Source organism: Miniopterus schreibersii (assembly GCF_964146895.1).
Source record: "Miniopterus schreibersii genome assembly, chromosome: X".
In the NCBI taxonomy this organism is placed as follows: Eukaryota; Metazoa; Chordata; class Mammalia; order Chiroptera; family Miniopteridae; genus Miniopterus; species Miniopterus schreibersii.
Genome location: NC_138104.1, coordinates 75,468,474 through 75,490,324, shown reverse-complemented (window position 1 = coordinate 75,490,324; position 21,851 = coordinate 75,468,474). Strand labels below are relative to the sequence as shown.

Below are 21,851 nucleotides of genomic sequence, written 5' to 3'. Positions count from 1 at the left end.
CTGGGACTTCACTTCCTGTGCACGCGCCCAGACTATCCCAACACTGCCTCAGCCTAGATGGCCTTCCGGTCAGCTTCCATTTACTCACCAGAGTATACTGTGCCTAAATGGATACCACGAGCCAGGTGAAAGGGGGTTAATATAGAAATTTGAGGAAGCTATTTGGCATTCTAAGACAAACCTTTGTGGTTCGTGAATTGGTTTTAACTGGTGAAATCTAGGACCTCTGTAGGGTATAACTGAGGTCGATACTGCAGGTTTGTCTCACCTGATGCAGGGGGTCCTACCGATCATTTTGTTGTAAAGGTGTCTTGGCCAAGGTCCAAGGGCTCAACTATCCAGAAAGGGGTTAACAGAGCTGGCCTGAGCCTGCTATCCTTTGAAAGGTTAGCCGTTGCCTGAGAACTTGAATTTGGGAAGTGTTTCCACTATTCCTAACTGGTAAGGATGGCTCATTGTGCCCAGGCTTTGTGCAATCAGTGTGGTTTATGCTGATCATCTGCTTTCATTCTGAGAATCTGAAATTTTGGTATATGCTAGACAGAATGTCTAGTGACCAGCCCCCAACAAAAACCTTAGGCACTGAGTCTCTAATAGCTTCCTTGGGCAGTCGCACTTGTGTTGCTAGGAAACAGCCAGCTCTGCCTGACTCATTGTGAGAGACAACGTAAGGAAGCTTATGATAAGCATTCTTCAGACTCTGCCTGTCTTTTTCCATTGCTGATTCCGTTGCATGTCTGTTTGCTGTAACAAACCTTACTGTGAACACAAATGTCAGTGGCGCTGGGGATCAGCAAGAACAGGTTCTTGTCTCCTGAAGGAAAGATTTCAACACGAGAGACGGGGAAATTGCAGCAAGCAGCAAAGCTTTATTCAAGCGAAAGTACAATAAGCGAAGTTCGAGGGCCCCGAATGGGTCTAGGTCCTGGCTTTTGTCTTATTCTTGCCCCTCCCACGCTTTGCCCTAATCTCCCTGCACCATTTGTCCTTTAGCTGGTGGGCTCTCTAGAATTTCCTGGGTCTGCTTAACTGGTGAGCTTCTTAGAACTTCCTGTATCTGCAGTTGTCTTGTAAGATTTTGTCCTTTTGGTGCTAGGAGTTATTTTTACTGCATTTCTTTTCCCTCTTTTTGTCTAACTTTGATGGCTGTTTTAGTTTTCTAGTCATCCTTTCCCTTGTTTATTTAAGCGCGGCTTTTTGGTCAGTTTGTCCTTTCTCTGCCCTGCTCATGTCTATCTAACTACCTACTCTAACATTTCCCTCTCAAGAGTTATGAGACCCAATTCATTGGGAGATCATGGACGTAGACAGTCATCTGGCTACTTCCTGCTGACAAACGGGCGAAGTTGGGGATTGGGTCTCATTCTCTTGCTATCTGTCAGGGCAGAGGGTAAGTTTCTCTGAATCGTTGGCCAGCTTGATCAAGGGATTGAGTTGTCTCTGCGGGGGGGGAGGGGAGGTTGAAAACCCTGGTGAACCATCATTTGCAGGTGAAATTGTTGTAACCTGGAAGAGACAAATTTTACAAATAGGTTAAACAAACAAGGGCCAAACAGTAGCATCCCCAATATGGAGAGGAGAGGGATCCTAAGAAGTCCAAGGAGAGACCATAACCAATTTTTCCAGTTCCAAGTAAGCGAGGTCACCATACTGGGCAAAAGTTGGGTTTCTCTGAGGCCTTTTAACCAGGTTGCGTGATTTAGAATTTCATGTACTCTTATTTCTACTTTAGCGGAGTTACTGATGCAGGTGCAGCATGCAGGTATTTTCAATAGCGCAAACTCTTCCTTCTGCATGCAGCTAAGAGATAGTCTAGGGCAATACGATTGTCTAAAACTACATTGGCTAATGAGTTGATGGATTGTTGTAGTTCATGGAGGGCTTTTGTGATTTTTCATTGTAAGACTGAGGGGACATAAAGGAGTCCCTCTGATTGGAACCATCCAGTTGGTCCCTTGGTGTACCTGTATTGGATGTCCATTGTATTTCTTCTTGGGTATATTTAGGGGTTGGTAGTTCTGTAGGTAAGGATGGAATTAGTGATCCCAAGAATATATCAGAGGTGGTGGCTGCCTTTGCAACTTTATCAGCGTATTTGTTTCCTTGTGCTACTTTACTTTGGCCTTTTTGATGTCCCTTGCAGTGTATAACTACTGTTTCTTTAGGTAAATGAATTGCCTGTAATAATTTTAAAATTTGAGGCCCGTATTTAATGGGGTTATCTTTTGCTGTTAAGAATCCCCTTTCCTTCCAGATAGCTGCATAAGCATGAAGAAGTAGAAAAGCATACTTAGAGTTTGTATATATAGTCAATCTTTTTTTTTTTATCCTCACCCCAGGATATTTTTCCATTGATTTTTAGAGATAATGGAAGAGCGAGAGGAGGGGGAGAGAGAATGAGAAACATCGATGTGAGAGAGACACATCACCGATTGGTTGCCTCCCTCATGGACTGGGCCGGGGATCAAGCCTGCAAAGGAGGTACATGCCCTTGACCAGGAATCGAAACCTTGATCCTTTGGTCCAAGGGTCGACACTCTAACCACTGAGCCAAACCGGCCAGGGCTTCAATCTTTTATCTTGTCCTAACTCTATGGCCCTTGTGAGTGCTATTAATTCAGTTAGTTGTGCAGAAGTTCCTGAAGGAAGAGATTTGGCCTCTATAATTTGATGTAAAGAAACTATAGTGTACCCCGAATGACGGGTTCCATTTAGTACAGAGCTGTTTCTGTCAGTGAATTAATTTTCCCCTGGATAGTCTAAAGGCTGTTCCTTAAGGTCCTGTCTACTTGCAAAATGAGTAATTTATCTTTTAAGTAATTGAGCTTTGGTCTTAGATACTTTGTATCCCCTGTCTGCCAGAAAATTTAGTCTTAATAGCGTGCTGTATTCCTTTTTCTGTGGAGGGGGAGCAAATGAGTAAATCATCTACAATTTGTAGGAGCTTCCACCCCCTCCCAAGTTAGGTCCCTCAGATCTTTGGCTAGTGCTTGTCAAATTAAGTGAGGGCTATCCCTAAAGCCCTTGGGAAATACAGTCCAGGTTAGCTGTTGATTTGTATTGTCCTCCTTGGTCCATTGAAAGGCAAATAAATACTGAGAGCAGAGTTCTCAGAGGAATGCAAAAGAAAGCATCCTTCAGGTGTAAGACTGAAAAGCATTGGATCTGAGAAGGTATTTCTCCTAGGATAGTATAAGGGTTGGGAACTATGGGTTGGGACAACAACCTCATTTATAATAGTAGATCTCGCACTAAACTATATTCTCCATTTGATTTTTTAACAGGCAGGATAGGGATATTGCAGGCAAATTAATAGCCCATGTTTCAGGAATTTATTACTATTTGGAGTCCTTTTCTTGCCTCTGGCTTAATAGGGTATTGTTTCCTATGGGGGAAGTTTGTAGGTCCTTTATTTTTATAGGTATTGCTCTCCTAGCTCTTCCTGGTACTCAGTTAGCCCAGACCTCCAGGTTAATGGCCAAATTTATGGGGTGATCTATGATTTCCTCAGTTTCAGGGATCAGCTCAGAGAAAAAGATATTGGCTTCATGGGTATTGATATTTGTGCCCCTAGTTTACTGAGGATGTCCTTCCCTAAAAGCGGGATAGGGCATTTTGACATCACCAGGAACCGATGGGAAAAGACTGTTTGGTCCCAAAGGCAGCACAAGGGAGTAGTAAATCTCCCAATAGAGGGTTTTCCACTAACCCCAATAACTTGGGAGGAGTCAGAAATTAGAGGTCCAGAGAAGTTATTTAGCACAGAGTAGGCAGCTCCCGTTTCTACCTTCCACATCTAGGGTGACCCTTGGCTCCGTCCCGTTCAAATGGATAGTCTTGCTGGGAGCAGGCCAGAGTGGAGGGCCTCCTCAATCAAGGGTCATGAGTGGTTCTGGCCGGAGTCCCCTTCGGGACCCAGGACAGCCACAGGCCCAATGACCAGACTCCTTACATTTGGCACAAGGTGTTTTTGGCTTCCCGCTTCCATTGGCCTGGCTTCCCACAGCGATGGCAGTTTCCAGCGGGCGCCTTTGGGTTTCCACCCTTCTGAGAAGGCTGGGCCTAAAGGGCAGCAAGGAGCTGAGCCTGCCTTTTGTCTTTGCGCTTTTCTCTCTCTTTGTTCTTTTCCTCCTCCTCTATTTCTCTATTATAGTAAACTGAGGATGATCCTTTAGGATCTCAGTCATCGGTGTTCCTGGACCTAAGGCTCGGTTTTGTAATTTGCGCCAGACGTCTGGGGCTGCCTGAGTCAGGAAGTGATCTTTTAAAATTAATTGTCTCTTGGGTGAGTTGAGATGTAGGCTGGTATGTTTCAGAAGGGCCTCTTTTAATCTTTCTAAAAAGGCAGAGGGTTTTCTTGGGGCCCTTGGCCAATGGTTGAAAGTTTATTATAATTTATAGGTTTTCTTTGAATTCTTTTCATTCCTTCTATTAAGCAATGTAAAAAGTGATCTCTAAGAGCCCTGTTTCATTGGTTGTTATAGTTCCAATGGGGGTCTGTCTGCAGTTGGGACTGCAGCAACTCCTATAGGGTATATTTGGGGCTGAGCTAGGTGGGTGTCATCCCCAAATCTTTGAGCTGCTTCAGTTATTTCAGCTCGCTGCTCTGGTGACAGAGTTTGTCCCATGATCCCTGCAATATCCTTCCACATAAAGTCAAAGGTCCAGGTTAATTTAAGGAAGTTAATGTATTTTTGGGGGATCATCTGAAACAGTTCCAAGGTCTGATTTTACCTGTTTATAATCCTGAATGGAGAATGGCACCTGGACCCGTATAGGACCAGAGGGTCCAGTAACCTCTTGTAATGGACATAACCTAGGGGTTGTGGGTCCTATGTAAGGGGTTGCAGGATCATACGTAGTGTATTCAGGGGCTGTAGCCAAGGTCCCTAGCGCCAGTTGGGGCTGGAGATCTAGGGTGCCTATGGTTTTAGGCTGGGGCATCTGGTTAATAACTGCTAAAACAGCTGGATCTAATTTGCAAGAGCTGCCTCTAGAGCTTGGGATTGTCTCTGAGGGCCATAAGGGTTTGTATGTATCGGACCTCAGTCCGTTTCCCTTGTTGGTGACAAAACAAGTCTAGCTGGAGAATAGTATTATTTATGCTTCCATTATGGGGCCAGACCTCTTGGTCATCTAATTTATACTGTGGCCAGGCCATATTACAGAATATTAATTTTTTCTTCCTGAGGGTTTGAGGGTCAAATTTATCCCAATTGTTGATAATTCATCCCAGTGGTGAGTCCTGTAGTATGGAGGTGGTGTTGCCTATCTGGAAAATAGAAAAAAGAGGTCTGGGCAATGAAGCTAGAGAGGAAAGTGCGAACATCCTCATGACCTTGTTCAAATGAATAGAGTGTGGAGAGGCTCAGGTGTCCCCTTTGCCATGTAGAGTATTTCTAGAGCTCTTTAGAGACTCTCTTAAAGCCTTGGCCTTAGCACACCTTACCAAAGCTTCCCTAGTGACTCAAATTTTTCAGGTTTTGGATTTTTCGAGCCATATATTTTCAGCTATCTAGGCGATCCCTTCCCCTCCCCCGAGTGCCCCATTTATTAGCTAGCCTACCTGACTTCCAAACCCTGAGCTCATCATCTGGAAAGTTGGAAAGTGTTCTTAGGAGTTGAAGTCCTGCTAAGTCTTGAAGCGTCAGTACCTTGTTTTGTCTTATGATTAGCCTGTGATAAAGATGTTTGAAAAATGTGATCCAATCTAATAAGTTATCTGAGTCTATGCAGAATCCCGATCGAGATAGCCCCATCTCAATAGGGCCTAATACTGGACAAATAAAGTGTTTAAGTAGGCAGGGGAGTCCGTTCTTGATAAGAAAGGCCGGTGGGAAGTGTAAGTCATGCCAGGACTGGTGGTGACAGAGACAGCAAAAGTACTCTCGGCAGTTAGTGTCTGAAATGTCTAAATATTTTAAAAGGAGTATTCTTGATTCCCAAGACGAGCAGAGCAGGGCTATAAGTTGACTGAAAAGGGCACCCTGCTGCCAATAAACAAAAGCTTGCTGGTGGGAGATGTTAGGCCTGACAGGATATAAGTAGCTGAATCTCAGTAGGCGAGAAAAATATCGCACGGGTTGATAATAAATGGAGCTCTGCAGTGTTTTCCAGGAGCCATAAAACCAAAAACAAATGAGAAAAGAGTTCATCTTAGAATTAGGCCAGTGTTCTCTCCTTATGTGGTGTAACAAGCAAGGAAAATGAGGCGCTTCTGCCTTCGTGTGAGGAAAGCCTGAGGAAAAGTGGTAACCCGACCCTTGGCATATACAGCAGTCACCCCGTCTGCACAGGAAACACAGTTGCATGTGGCGGGAGGCAAAAGAAAGAATATCAGACGGGTAAACAAGATTCAAGAGGCGAAACGTGGGAGCTTTTGAAAGAGGAAGTGTAGAGGAAGCTGGTCGTCTGGGCGGGGGCATAATTGTAAAATAAATCTGTTGAGCCCAGCGAAGTTCTCCCAGAGTGTGTAGTGGGTTGTAGTGTGCTGCTTATAGGAAGGGTTTCCAGGGACAGTGACTTCCACTGGATCTCCCAGTCCTTTTTACGTGTCTTGGTTTCCCTCCGCGGCCGTTTAAAATGGCGGGGAGGTCTCGAAATGCCGGGTGACCAGCGCTTATATGCGCTTTCCGGATGAGTCAAATTTTAATTACAGGTGATATTTGACTTCCCCGGAGAAATGTTTGCTCAAGCTCAGGGACTGGGCCTCACGGATTAGTAGGACCCCGTTAAAGTGCAAAAGCGAAAATAAGAATCTCTAGTATTACCTACGGGTAACTGCAGGGGGGTGGGGGTGGGGACAGTATTGAGACACTCTCAGCCTTTGTCTTGCGGGTTATCTGCCCCGGGCTGAGCACCACCTTTTTCTTCCACGGGAATCTTCAAGTGGCACCCGCCCTAGTGGCACTTAACGGGGTGCCCAAGAGAGTGCAGTTTAGAGAGAGAGATTAGAGAGAGAGGAGAGGAGAGAGGGAGAGAGAAGATGGGGGAGGGGAGAGAGAAACAGAGGGGAGGAGAGAGGGAGGCGAGCAAGAGGGAGAGAAAAGATGGGGGAGGGGAGAGAGAAACGGGAGGAGAGGAAGGGGGAGAGATGGGGGGAGATCTACGGGGGAGGAAAGGACAGAGAGGGGAGAGGGGAGACAGAGGGAGGGGGAGGGAGGGGTAAAGAGAGGGGGGAAGGGAGAGAGAGGGAGAGAGAGAGAGAGAGAGAGAGAGAGAGAGAGAGAGAGAGCGAGGAAGAGAGAGAGGAAGAGAGAAAAAAAAGGCAAAACCTCTAGCCCAAGAGAGGACGAGGCTTGATGCTTACCGCTCGGGGGCTTTCTGGAATCGCTCCTGGCTGGCGGTTCGCCAAAACAGTCAGCGGCGCTGGGGATCAGCAGGACCAGGTTCTCGTCTCCTGAAGGAAAGATTTCAACACGAGAGACGGGGAAATTGCAGCAGCAGCAAAGCTTTATTCAAGCGAAAGTACATCCGGGGATCTAGGTCCTGGCTTTTGTCTTATTCTTGCCCCTCCCACGCTTTGCCCTAATCTCCCTGCACCATTTGTCTTTTAGCTGGTGGACTGTCTAGAATTTCCTGGGTCTGCTTAACTGGTGAGCTTCTTAGAATTTCCTGAGTCTGCAGGTGTCTTGAAAAATTTTGTCCTTTTGGTGCTGGGAGTCGTTTTTACTGCATTTCTTTTCCCTCTTTTTGTCTAACTTTGATGGCTGTTTTAGTTTTCTGTTCTCCCTTTTCCTTGTTTATTTAAGCGCTGCTTTTTGGTCAGTTTGTCCTTTCTCTGCCCTGCTCATGTCTATCTAACTACCTAGTCGAACACAGATATATGCTCAATCACTCCTAGTGAGTCACCGGATGTGACGTAGTCTTGGGCAGCCTAACACAGTGGTATAAAGTAAATGAATAATTATGAGATATTCTAATTTTATCATCCCCTGTTATCTTCGAGAACCCATATTTTTGGTGTGGAAAAAAGGAAATACAGATATAATCTAGAATAGGTTGAGTAAAAAACAATCTATATTCCTGAATTTTACTTGGAAGTCGTACTATCTCAGAAGGTAGTTATTTTTTTTAAAAAAAACTCTGTGTGTGTGTGTGTGTGTGTGTGTGTGTGCGTGCGTGCGTGTGTGTGTGTGTGTGTGTGTGTGCCGCGTGCCGCGTGCGCTTTCTAGCTCTGCCTGCTGAAGAGAGAGGCCTAGAAACAATGAGCAACCCTGGCACCCAGATTTTTTGAGAAATGGCTGATTCCAGGTCTGGGTCTAGAAATGTAAATATAATCCTTGAATCTTATCAGAAAGCTGTCCAGACCTAAAAGGGTGATGGCTAAAGGACTTGCCAGCTTCAACAGTTTCCCACTGGCCACAGATGAGACGATCTAACCTCCAAGAACATAACTGCAATTTGATTAAAACTCATCTAATATGTTTAAGTTAATGAATTCACAATGATCTGGTGACTTTTGGAGGATGATAGGAAACAAATCATTTTCTTGAGAAAACTGGTATATAAAGGGGAAAGAATAAAACATTTATCCTGCCTTTCTTACATGAACTGTAGCATTGGTAACCAAAAGATAGATGAGTGAAAGCATCTCTGTAAAAGTAATGCAATTAATAAACAAAAAAGAATTGTTAGAATTTGAATATCACCATTTTGCAACCACCAATGAATGTAGGCATTGAGTATCTCAGCTGCTAACATCACAAAAAGAATGACACAGGAGATTATTTGCCCCCTAATGAGAAGACTTTCGGTTTTGCTAAAGAGATCAAACTTGAACCAGATCTGGCCTCTGCATCCAGCTGCCAATTTGCAGGAAAAAGATTACAGAGAAATATGTTCAACTGCTTATGAAATTTTATATATCCTTTGGAATTAATTGGGTGACAGCAGTGTCTTTTGTTCTAATGTGACTCTGGGGTCTCCTGAATTGAGGCTGGTAAGCAGAAATACCAAGCCATGATTAGAAGCTTGGCATTTTTAGCTTTACCCCTTATTCTCCTGAGAAGGGAGAAGGTTTGGAAATGGAATTGATGATCGGTCATGCCTATGTGAGAAAGCCTCCATGAAATCCCAAAAGCATGGGGTTCAGAGAGCGTCCAGGTTGGTGAATGTGCGGAGGTGCTGGGAGAGGGGAGGCGTGTTTGGAGAGGGCAGGGAAGCGTCCTTTCCCACATGCCTTACCCTACGCATCTCTTCCACTTGGCTGTTCATTTGTATTTTTTGTCATATTCTTTTATAATAAACTGGTAAACAGTAAGTAAACTGGTTTCCTGTGAACTGCTCTAGCAAATTAATTGAACCCAAGGAGGAGGTCGTGGGAACCTCTGATCTATGACCCATCAGCAGCAGCACAGGTGACAACCTGGACTTGCAACTGGCATCTGAGGTGAGGAAAAGCAGTTTTGTGGGACTGATCCCTTAACTTGTGGAATCTGATGCTATCTCTAGGTAGATAGTGTCAGAATTGAGCTGAATTGTAAGACACCCAGCTGTTGTAAAGAATTGCTTGGTTTGGGAAAAACCCCCACATGTCTGGTGTCAGAAGTGTTGTGAGTGTGGTAGTAGTGTGAGAATACAGGAGCAACATATAAGACACGTAGCATAGGGTTTCAATACACTGCACCACACAAATGCAATCACCCAAATCTCAGCTGTGGCAAATTTGAACTTGAGTGAGAAATTTGAGAATAAAGAGACTTAAAATCTAACAATTTTTTAAATAGGTAAGACTAAGTTACAATGTTTGGGATGTATACTGGGTGATATAATGATAAAGAAATGCAGAGTAATTGCTGTAAAGTCAGGGTAATGGTTGATGGGTTAAAATTGGATGGGCTTTAGGGGTGTGTGGCAAAGTTTCTTTTTGAATTTGGTAGTAGTTACAAGGGATGTTGCCTTATAATAACCCATTAAGCTATACTCCTGTGTTATATGACTTTCTGCATCTCTATTTTATTTTTTAAATTAAAATATTAAAGTCCTATTTTTTCCCTTACAGTAGAGAATATTTATCTTAAATGCCCAGTCATTACCCATTTAGATTTCATTTTATGCATATGTTGCAAGAGTCATTGTTTGATACTGTTTTCCTTCTATTTTGAGATTTCTGTTCTAAGGATGAATTTTGGGACATATTTTTTCTCATACCCACAAGGAAAACTACTAGAGAGTGAGAATCGACCCACTTCTCACCATTTCTACCACCTGAGAAGCCTGCCCTTGGCGGGTAGCATCAGAGCCATGGACAAACAAATCACAAGTGCATTTAGTTTCACAAATCTGATGAAGGTTGAGTGGAGTATACATCTGGGAAGATGCCCCAAACTTGGCTCTGAAGGTTTTTCCTGAGGGGAGACTAGTTCTCAGCTTCTGCTCCTTCTGGGGTCCAAACCCCAGGCCAGCAAGAGGTGCTGGCATCCCAACCTTGGTGCAAGCTGGGTTATGGGGACAGCCAAACTGAGACAGAGCAGGGTACTTGCAGCCTAGGGTGGGGCGTGGCCTGATTCTGGGGCTCACTCCCCTCTGTGATGGGCTTTGCCTGTCAGTGGAGGCACTGAGCATTATTAGTCCTTAAGGGTTTCTTGATGGAGTCCTTGGCCCCTTGGGGATGTTTTCGCAACTGTGCATGCAACGATTCTGGGAGAGAAGAGATCCTCCGTTCTCCCAGCACCTCTATGTGTTCAGCAACCTGGAAGCTCTTCAAACTCCATACTATTAGGATTTCATGGAAGTTTCCTCACACAGGCATGATCAATCATTAACTCCATTTCCAGCCACCCTCTCTCTCTGGAAAATGAAGGGCAGGGCTGATAATTCCAAGCTTTTAATCATGGCTTCGTCTTTCTGGTGATAAGCCCTCATCCAAGAACCATCCAGGAGCCCACCCAGAGTCGTCCCATTAGAACAAAAGACACTCCTTTCACCCAGGAAATCACAGGGGTTTCAGGAGCCCTATGTCAGGAACTGGGGTCAAAGACCAAATATAACCAAAGATGTTTCTAGTGCTCCTTTTTTTTAAATTTTTAATCCTCATCCGAGGATATTCTTTCCATCGTTTTTCAGAGAGAGCGAAAGGGAGAGAGAGAAACATTGATATGAGAGAGACACATCGATTGGTTGCCTCCTGCATGAGCCCCGACCAGGGCTGGGGATCAAACCTGCAACCGAGGTATGTACCCTTGGCCAGAACCAAACCCGGGACCCTTCAGTCCGCAGATCAACACTCTAACCACTGAGCCAAACTGGCTAGGGCTTCTAGTGCTCTTATCACTTAGGAAATTATGAGTTTTCAGAGCTTTGTGCAGGGGACTACGGTCATAGACCAAAATATATTTCTTTTTAAAAATATGTTTTTATTGATTTCAGAGAGAGAGAGAGAGAGAGAGAAAAACATCAATGATGAGAGAGTCATTGATTGGCTGCCTCCTGCACGCCCCCCACTGGGGATTGAGCCTGCAACCGGGGCATGTGCCCTGAACGGGAGTAACTGAACCAGTGACCTTCTGGTTTATAGATCAACGCTCAACTATTGAGCCATCCTGGCCAGGCCCAAAATATATTTTCTTATCTCACATCACTTCAAATCACAGGATAGCAAGTGATGGCACTGGGATTCAAATCCAGATAGTCTGGCTAGAGTCCATTCTTTCAAATAATAAAAACAGGTTATTCATTCTTTTTGCTTGAAGAAATCTCTCTTGCAAGTTTCTGACAATCAGGACAGATTGTCCTACACTTGACCACCTATTCTAATCCTACAGTCCATGCCAGAGGTCACTGCCATTCATCAGTTTACTGGATATCCTTCCAGACCTTCTATGCCTTTATAAATGTATTGTACATAGAAAAATATATAGTGTATTTCTATGGTACATTTACACAATGGAATACTACTCAGCCATAAAAAAGAAGGAAATCTTACCCTTTGTGACAACATGGATGGATCCGGAGAGCATTATGCTAAGTGAAATAAGCCAGTCAGAGAAAGACAAATACCATATGATCTCACTTATATGTGGAATCTAATGAACAAAAGAAACTGATGAACAAAATAGGTCCAGAGGCATGGATACATGGAACAAACTGACAGATCTCAGAGTGGAGGAGGGTTTTGGGGCTGGGTGAAAAAGGTGAAGGGATTCAACTTTGTACTGTTTTGAGCCACAAACTTTGTGGTAATTTATTGCAGTAGCAACAAGAATACCCTACCTCATCATTTTTAACTGTTATACTGTTGGTACTCCCTGATCTGTTCTCTGTCTCTGTAGTTTTCTTTTTTTTCTTCTTCTTCTTCTTCTTTTTTTTTTTTACCAGAATGTCATATAAATGGAATCATCAGGAAAATTTACTCTGAGTCTGGCTTCTTTCACTCAGCAAAATACCTTGAGATTCATCTATGTTGATGCATGTATCAATGGTTCATTCCTTTTTATTGCTGAGTAGCAATGCTCAGCATTGTTTGTATATTCTGTTGTATGACTGTATCACAATTTGTTTATATATTCACTCTTTGAAGGAACATTTGGGTTGCTTCCAGTTTGAGACAATTATGAATAGAGCTGCTATAAACATTTGTGTACAGGTTTTGATGTGCACACAAGTTTTCATTCCTCTATGGCAGAGGCCAGCAAACTACAGCTCATGAGCTGAAACTGACCTACTTGCTTTTGTAAATAAAGGTTTAACGGAACCAGCCACACTCGGTTGTTCTTGTATGGGTTGTTTTCCTGCTATAACAGCAGAGTTCGGTAGTTGTGACAGAGACTGTATGGTGCACAAAGTCTGAAATATTTACTGCCTGACCATTTACAGGAAAACTTTACTGAACTCTAGAATTCATGAACAATTTTATGGGGTGGCTTTACCAAGTTCTTCCCTCTGGGGGGAAAGATAGGTCCCACCTACTGGAACCACAGCTCCACCTACTGGAGAGGAAAGTTCCCTTTCCTCAGAGTTTTGGCTCCTATGAGGTCCCCTTTGGCCACTGCCATGCCACCCTGAGATTGCTTTAGGGGCCTGGGCACAGGAGACTAGAGAAAATAAAAATAAAATAGTGGTGGATTTCCACATTCTCTGAGCATTAGGTATTCTTTTTCTTTCTTTCTTTTTTTGTTTTTGTTTTTAAGCAGACTTTTTTATTTTAGGTGGCACACTAGACTAAATGGATTTATTTTTATTTTTTAAATTAAATTTATTGGGGTGACAATGGTTAATATGAACATATAGGTTTTAGGTGTGGGTTTCTGTTACAAGATCTGTATATCGTTCTGTGTTCCCACCACCCAAAGTCATATCTTTTCCTGTTACCATATATTAAGACTCCCTTCACCCCTCACCCTCTTCTTTTTGGCAACCACCACACTGCTGCTTGTGTCCATGAGTTTCAGTCTTATATCCCACCTATGAGTGAAATCATATTGTTCTTAGCTCTTTCTGACTGACTTATTTCACTTAGCATAATATTGTCAAGGTCCATCCATGTTGTTGCAAATGGCAGTATTTCGTCCTTTCTTATAGCTGAGTAGTATTCTATTGTGTACATGCACCACATCTTCTTTATCCAGCCCTCGATCACAAGACACTTTGGTTGTTTCCATGTCTTGGCCACCTTGAATAATGCTGCAATGAACATAGGGGTGCATATATCTTTGCGAACACATGCTTTCGAATTTTTCAGGTATGTACCCAGGAGAGGAATTGCTGGGTCATATGGTAGCTCTATTCTTAATTTTTTGAGGAATCGCCAGACTGCTTTCCATAGTGGTTGTACCAGTCTACATTCCCACCAGCAGTGAATGAGAGTTCCCTTTTCTCCACAACCTCTCCAACACTTGCTATTGCTTGTCTTGTTGACCATAGCCACTCTGACAAGTGTGAGGTGGTATCTCATTGTAGTTTTGATTTGCATTTCCTTAATTGCTAGTGAAGTTGGACATCTTTTCATATATCTATTGGCTGTTTATATGTCTTCTTGGGAGAGGTGTTTGTTCTGGTCCTTTGTCCACTTTTTGATTGGGTTGTTTGTTTGTTTGGTGTTGATTTTTATGAGTTCTTCATATATTTTGGAATTTAAACCTTTGTTGGAGTTACTGTTTGAAAATACCATCTCCTACCTGGTTGGCTGCCTCTTTGTTTTGTTGTCAGTTTCTTTTGATGTGCAGAAGCTTTTTAGTTTGATATAGTCCCATTAATTTATTTTTGCCTTTACTTCCCTTGCCTTTGGGGTCAAGTTCATAAAATGTTCTCTATGATCAAGGTCCACAAGTTTGGTACCTGTTTTCTTCTATGTAACTTATTGTTTCAGGTCTTATATTTAGATCTTTGATCCATATTGAGTTAATTTTTGTACATGGGGACAAACTGTAATCCAATTTCATTCTTTTGCATGTGGCTTCCAGTTTCCCCAGTACCATTTATTTAAGAAACTATCTTTACTCCATTGTGTGTTTCTGGCTCCTTTGTCGAAAATTATCTGCGCATATGCATGTGGTTTTATATCTGGGCTCTCTATTCTGTTCCACTGATCTGTGTGTCTGTTTCTGTGCCAATGCCATGCTGTTTTGATTATTGTAGCTCTGTAGTATAATTTGAAGTCAGGTAGTGTGATACTTCCAGCTTCATTCTTTTTTTCTCAGGATTGCTTTGGCTATTTGGGGTCTTTTGTAGTTCCATACAAATCTGGTGATTTCTTGTTCAATTTGTTTAAAAAATGGCATTGGTATTTTGATGGGGATTGCATTAAATCTGTATATTGCTTTGGGTAATATGGCCATTTTAATTATGTTGATTTTTCCAATCCACGAACATGGGATATTTTTCCATTTTGTTGTGTCTTTATCAATCTCTTTTAATTATGCTTTGTGATTTTCAGTATATAGGTCTTTCATGTTTTTTGTTAAGTTTATTCCTAGGTATTTCATTCTTTTGGTTGCAATTGCAAAAGGAATTTTTTTCATTTCTTTTTCTGAAGGTTTGTTGTTTGTATACAGGAAGGCAATGGATTTTTGTACATTGATTTTGTCTCCTGCAGCTTTACTGTATTTGTTTATTGTTTCTAATGGTTTTTTGGTGGAGTCTTTAGGGTTTTCTATATACCGAATCACGTCCACAAAAAGTGACAGTTTTACTTCTTCCTTCCTTATTTGGATTAATTTTATTGCTTTCTCTTGCTTTATTGCTCTGGCTAGGACTTCCAGAACTATGTTGAATAAGAATGGTGAGAGTGGACATCCTTGTCTTGTTCCTGATCTTAGAGGGAAAGCTTTCAGTTTTTCATCATTGAGTATGATATTAGGTGAGGGTTTATCATATATGGCCTTTATTATATTAAGATACTTTCCTTCTATTCCTGTTTTATTGAGTGTTTTAATCATAAATGGATGTAGTATCTTATCAAATGCTTTTTCTGCATCTGTTGATAAGATCATATGATTTTTATCCTTTCTTTTGTTAATTTGGTGTATTACATTAATTGATTTATGTATGTTGAACCATCCTTGTGCCCCTGGAATGAACCCCACTTGATCGTGATGTATTATTTTTTTTTTATGAACTGCTGTATTTGATTTGCTAGTATTTTGTTTAGGATTTTTGCATCTGTTTTCCTCAGAGATATTGGTCTGTAGTTTTCTTTTTTGTGTTATCCTTACCAGGTTTTGGTATCAAGATTATATTGGCCTCATAAAATGTGTTAGGAAGTATTGCTTCTTCTTCAAATTTTTGGAAGAGTTTGAGAAGGATAAGTATCAAATCTTCTTTGAACATTTGGTAGAATTCACTGGTGAAGTCATCTGGTCTTGGACTTTTATTTTTTGGTAGGTTTTTTATGGCTGTTTCTATTTCCTTGCTGCTGATCGGTCTATTTATATTTTCCAATTCTTCATGATTTCGTCTAGGAAGGTTATATATTTCTAGGAACTTATCCAGTTCTTCTAGGTTATTGAATTTGATGGCGTATAGTTTTTCCTAATATTCTAGTATGATCTTTTGTATATCTGTGATGTCTGGTCACTTCTCCTCTCTCATTTCTGATTTTGTTTATATGGGTCTTTTCCCTTTTATCCTTAGTGAGTCTAGCTGGGGGTTTGTCAGTTTTATTAATCTTTTCAAAGAACCAGCTCTTTGTTTTATTAATTTTTTGTATAGTTTTTTGTTGTTGTTCTCTATTTCATTCAATTCTTCTCTAATTTTCACGATTTCCTTTCTTCTGCTGACTTTGGGTTGCTTTTGTTCTCCTTTTTCTAGTTCTTTAAGATGTGATGTTAGGTTGTTTACTTGAGATTTCTCTTGTTTCTTGAGATAGGCCTGTAATGATATAAACTTCCCTCTTATTACTGCTTTTGCTGCATCCCAGAAGCTTTGATATGTTGTATTGTCGTTCTCATTTGCCTCTATATATCTTTTGACCTCATCTTTTAGTTCTTTTTTTTTTTTTTTTTCAGGGCACAAAGTTTTCTTTAATTATTTTTTGGGGGGAAGGGATACCACACTTCTACCCAATTAAGAGAAACATTTTTATTAGTATAGAGGTCTTTTTTTTTTTTTTAACACTTATCATGCCATGAATTCATAGGGAATGGGTTCCAGCAGCTCAAGCTCCTTTCCATTGGTTCTCACAAAGTGTGCTTCTCTGGGTGGAGCAGGCTGATGCTTCAGTTGAACCCAGGTACCTTCTCTTTGGCTTCCTTCTTTTTCTGATCATTTTCCTTCACACGTTTCAGGAGGCTATCTCGACTCTTAGAGTGCTTAATATGCTCGATGTGTACATTAATTCTCTTGGCAAGAATCTTGCCCTTGACTTGTTTGTTCACAACAATGCCCACTGCATGCTGGGTGACATTGTAGACTCTTCCAGTTTTGCCATGGTAACATTTGTGGGGCATTCCTTTTTGAACAGTGCCCATTCCCTTTATGTCTACAATATCACCTTTCTTGTAGATGCACATGTATGTGGCCAAAGGAACAACTCCATGTTTTCTAAAAGGTCTAGAGAACATATAGCGGGTGCCTCTCCTCTTTCCCTTTGTGTTGGTCATTTTGGCTAATTACTGGCAGATGGCGGTTCCGGCTGAAAGGCTTAGTTCTTCTTTGACCCAGTCATTTTTTGGTAGCATGTTGTTTGATCTCCTTGTATTTGTGGGTTTCTTTACTTCCTTTTTGCAGTTGATTCTTAATTTCAAGGCATCATGGTCAGAGAATGTGCTTGGTATAATTTCAATATTCTTGAATTTGTTGATGCTAGTTCTGTGACCCAACATATGGTCTATCCTTGTGAATGTTCCATGTATGCTGGAAAACAATGTATTACCTGATGTTCTGGGATGAAAGGCTCTGTAAATGTCAATTATGTCCATTTGCTCTAGCATTTCATTTAAGGCCGATATTTTTTTATTGATTTTTTGTTTGGTTGATCTATCTAGAGCTGTCAATGGAGTATTAAGGTCCCCAACTATGATTGTGTTTTTATCTGTTTCTCCCTTTAGTTCTGTGAGTAGTTGCTTTATATATTTCCATTAAGCAGACATTCTAAGTGTTACAGTTGGTTTGTTAATTCAGTGGAATTATTTCCCAAGAGAATATAGACAGGCTCATTAACTGGAGCTATTTATAAAGCCCCAATCAAGCAGCAAGATTAATAGGAGTCAGTCATTTTTAAAGTTCTTAATTAGTTGCTCTTATCAGGTTGTTTTCCTTTGTGTGAATTCCTAGGCACTGAGCCTCCTTTCAGTGTCCCTTTGGAGCCTGCAGAATTTATTCCTCTGGGATTTAGTTTTTCTGATTAAAATTTGACACGTAATCTAAAATTTCAATGCAGAAATCCATTGACAGTAGTTCTTTCAGCCATTTTTTATCTTGGTATCACACAGGGCTGCCTGTCAGAAACCTGATGTCCTGATGGAGGAAGGTTTCTCACTCAGGTGAAGGTACCTGAGAACTCCATACACAGACTGTCCATCTGCCACTAATTTCCTCTCTTCAGGAGGGCCAAGGATGCCCTAATTGCAAGTCATCCATGATGGAGATTACAGTCTGATGAAGCAGGTGGACATTAGGTAGAGTGAAATCAGATTTGGTCAAAGGAAAGTAATTGCACTTTTCTAATGCTAAGTTTACCCTGATTCCTCCTCCTTGATTTAAAAAAAAAAAAAAAAGCCTGCTATTCCTCAGGCCAGAACTAAGGGCCTGGATCTCTGTCTGCACCACAGTGCTCATGTCCAGTTTTAACCTGCCTTTAGTTCAGGCTGGAGCATACCTAATAAAAAGAAAATGGTAAACTCACTGCCATTTAAGTGGAACTTCACATTCTGGTCTTTTACCCCAGCCCTTCCGCCACTGTTTACTTTTCCAAGCCCTCAAGCATTTTGTCCAGGCTTTGTAGCTAAGCTAAATCTGTGAAGTCTGTCCTCTCTGCAATGTGTAGCCACTTGTGTCTCTGCTCAGATTTTGTTTTTGTTTTTTATATTTAAGGCTTACTTTCTAAGGACCACCCTCATGTCTGTACAGCTTAGTGTTCAGCCAAAGATTGATCAGAGGTTATGCAAAAACATGTCAAGTCACATTTGATTTGCCTTATTGCTGGAGAGTACATTCAAACCCCAGGACTTTCACAAGTGTGCCCTGGCTTTCGATTTTTTCACTGGACTTGCTCGTGTGTCCTCTGTGCATACACAGGCTCAGTAAGCCAGAGATATGTGGGTGGTTTTGATCTCTTCTGATCTCTGCTACATATGCACATAAGCTCCAGTCTGCCTAAGACGTAGGGAGAGTTTATCAGGTTCCCTGTGGATATCTAACCTCCCAGATCTCCATGTTAAATTCCTGGTTTACTAGTCCATTGTTTGCCCCCAAGAGGCTGTAAGGTGCGGCTAACGCTGCTGCTGGCCCCCTTCCTTTGCTTGCTGCTAAGACAGTCACTTAAACTGGCCATGCTCCAAATTATGTGAGCCATCTCCAGCAGCTGCAGTAAAGCTTGCTGTTTTCCTGGCCTGGCCTGCCCTGCCCTGGTTGAACTACTGCACCAAAAGTGCTGGTGGACAGGTGGAAGCCATACTGGAAAACAAAACAAAACAAAAAACAACCACCACAAATTGAACAGCTAGGAGCCAAACTTGAGCAGTTTTGATTAATAAAACACTTCTCAGTTTGAAGTATGCACTTGGTCTAATTCCAGAGTACTGAAATTGTTGTTTTTGACAGTTTTTCCCAACTTTTAGAGTTGATTTTGGGGGAGAGGGTTTATCAACTTTCTTACTCCATCATGCCAGAGCAGAAGTCTGCCTCAAGTTTTATACAAACAAAAATAATAGAAGAGCCCTGGCCAGTGTGGCTGGTTTGATTCCTGGTCAGAGCATACATCCCAGTTGCAGGCTCATTTCCTGGTAGGAGATGTGTGTGAAGGAAACAGCTGATCGATGTTTCTCTCTCCCTCTCCCTTCCTCTCTCTCTAAAAAATCAATAGCTCTATTGGCAGCATTTGGCAGCGGCATGTCTCACAGGAAGTTCTCCGCTCCCAGGCATGGGTCCCTGGGCTTCTTGCCTCGGAAGTGCAGCAGTCGGCACCGAGGGAAGGTGAAGAGCTTTCCCAAGGATGACCCTTCCAAGCCTGTGCACCCGACAGCCTTCCTGGGCTACAAGGCTGGCATGACCCACATCGTGCGGGAGGTCAATAGGCCAGGGTCTAAGGTGAACAAGAAGGAGGTCGTGGAGGCTATGACCATTGTGGAGACACTGCCCATGGTGGTTGTGGTCATCGTGAGCTACGTGAAAACCCCCCGAGGCCTCTGTACTTTCAAAACCATCTTTGCTGAGCATATCAGTGATGAGTGCAAAAGGCGATACTATAAGAACTGACATAAATCTAAGAAGAAGGCCTTCACCAAGTACTGCAAGAAGTGGCAGGATGACGATGGCAGGAGGCAGCTGGAGAAGGACCTCAGCAGCATGAAGAAGTACTGCCTGGTCATCCGTGTCATTGCGCACACCCAGTTGCGCTTGCTTCCTCTACGCCAGAAGAAGGCCTACCTCATGGAGATCCAGGTGAATGAAGGCACAGTGGTTGAAAAGCTGGACTGGGCCCGTGAGAGGCTAGAGCAGCAGGTCTCTGTGAACCAGGTGTTTGGACAGGATGAGATGATCAATGTCATTGGAGTGACCAAAAGCAAAGGTTACAAAGGGGTCACCAGCAGCTGGCACACCAAAAAGCTGCCCTGCAAGACCCACTGAGGGTTGCTCAAGGTTGCTTGTATCGGGGGGTGGCATCCTGCCCGAGTGGCCTTCTCTGTGGCCTGGGCTGGGCAGAAAGGCTACCATCACCACACTGAGATCAACAAGAAGATCTACAAGGTTGGCCAGAGCTACCTTATCAAGGACGGCAAACTGATCAAGAACAATGCCTCCACCGACTACTACCTATCGGACAAGAACATCAACCCTCTGGGTAGCTTTGTCCATTATGGTGAAGTGAGGAATGACTTTGTCATGCTGAAAGACTGTGTGGTGGGAACCAAGAAGCGAGTGCTCACCCTCCGCCAGTCCTTGCTGGTGCAGACCAAAGGGCGGGCCCTGGAGAAGATTGACCTTAAGCTTATCGACACCACCTCCAAGTTCGGCCACCGCTGCTTCCAGACATTGGAGGAGAAGAAAGCATTCATGGAACCACTTAAGAAAGACCAAATTGCAAAGGAATAAGGAGCTTGATGCCAGCAACAGATTGTGCAGCTGGTGGGGTCTCAATAAAGTTATTTTCTAGTGATAAAAAAAAATTAAAATCAATAAAAATATGTATTTTAAAATAATAGAAGGAAACAACATACTTGCCACCAGTCCCAAACCTCAAAATCAAAACAGTTCACAGGGGTGAGGATGCTTGTCTCTTCATAGACATCCTAAAAGCAAAACATATACTGCCTGCTAACAGCATGATTAAGATTCCACACTTTCCCACCAACCACAAGCTCTTCCAGAATACAAGGACACCTCACCATTATCTTCCTCTGTATTTCAGAACTGAATTCCCATGACTTTTAACCTCTAGAAATCCTAGAAATCCGGTCACATCCTCCAACTGGAATGAGCATGGTAGCAGGAAACTGTACCACCAGACCCAATGTGCTTACAAAAAATATCTTCCATTTTATTGTTTTCAACCTTTCCATTTCTTTCAAGTGTTTCCATTTTAAATTAAAGAGCTGTATTTCACTTGTATATCCAATCTGAGATTTTCTATCATTATTATGTGAGTTTAATCATTTATATTCATTGAGATTCTTTGGTCTTGTTGCTAGGACAGTGATTCTTTTTTAAAAAATTTATTATTATTTTTTAAAATTTATCTTTATTGTTGAAGGTATTGCACATATCCCCCCTCCTTTTTTCCCCATTGATCCCCTCCACCCCACATCCGCCTCCCCCAGGCATTCACCACATGATTGTCTGTGTCCATGGGTTATGAGTATATACATATAAGTTCTTTGATTAACCTCTCCCCACTCACTCCTCCACCCCCACCTTCCCACTGAGATTCATCAGTCTTTTCTATGCTTCTATCTCTTTGGATCTATTTTGTTCTTCAGTCTATTTTGTTTGTTAGTTTCCACATATGAGTGAGATCATGTAAAACTGAATCAGGAAGAATCAGAAAACCTGAATAGGCTAATAACAACTAATGAAATCGAAGCAGTAACAAACAAAACTCCTAGCAAACAAGAGCCCTGGTCCAGACAGCTTCACAGGGGAGCTTTCTAATTCTTTAAGTTGTAGGGTTAGATAGTTTACTAAAAATTTTTCTTGCTTTTTGAGGTAAGCCTGTAGTGCTATGAACTTCCCTCTCAGTACTACTTTTGCTGTGT

General features: G+C 42.3%; 1 long non-coding RNA gene and 2 pseudogenes across 3 annotated transcripts; 1 reads left to right on the top strand and 2 right to left on the bottom strand.

The window, feature by feature from the left end:
- Positions 1 to 849: 849 nt before the first annotated feature.
- Positions 850 to 7,829, bottom strand: LOC308551589. The gene is made up of 2 exons (XR_013998057.1): positions 7,310 to 7,829; positions 850 to 5,676 (listed from the first exon to the last, which is right to left on the bottom strand). It is a non-coding gene; the product is annotated as an uncharacterized lncRNA (long non-coding RNA).
- An 8,609-nt stretch (positions 7,830 to 16,438) lies between these two features.
- Positions 16,439 to 17,073, bottom strand: LOC308551585 (large ribosomal subunit protein eL21 pseudogene; annotated as a pseudogene). Its single transcript has one exon. The product of its transcript is annotated as a large ribosomal subunit protein eL21 pseudogene (transcript).
- A 2,402-nt stretch (positions 17,074 to 19,475) lies between these two features.
- On the top strand, positions 19,476 to 20,720 carry LOC308551579 (large ribosomal subunit protein uL3 pseudogene; annotated as a pseudogene). Its single transcript has one exon. The product of its transcript is annotated as a large ribosomal subunit protein uL3 pseudogene (transcript).
- Positions 20,721 to 21,851: the final 1,131 nt, after the last annotated feature.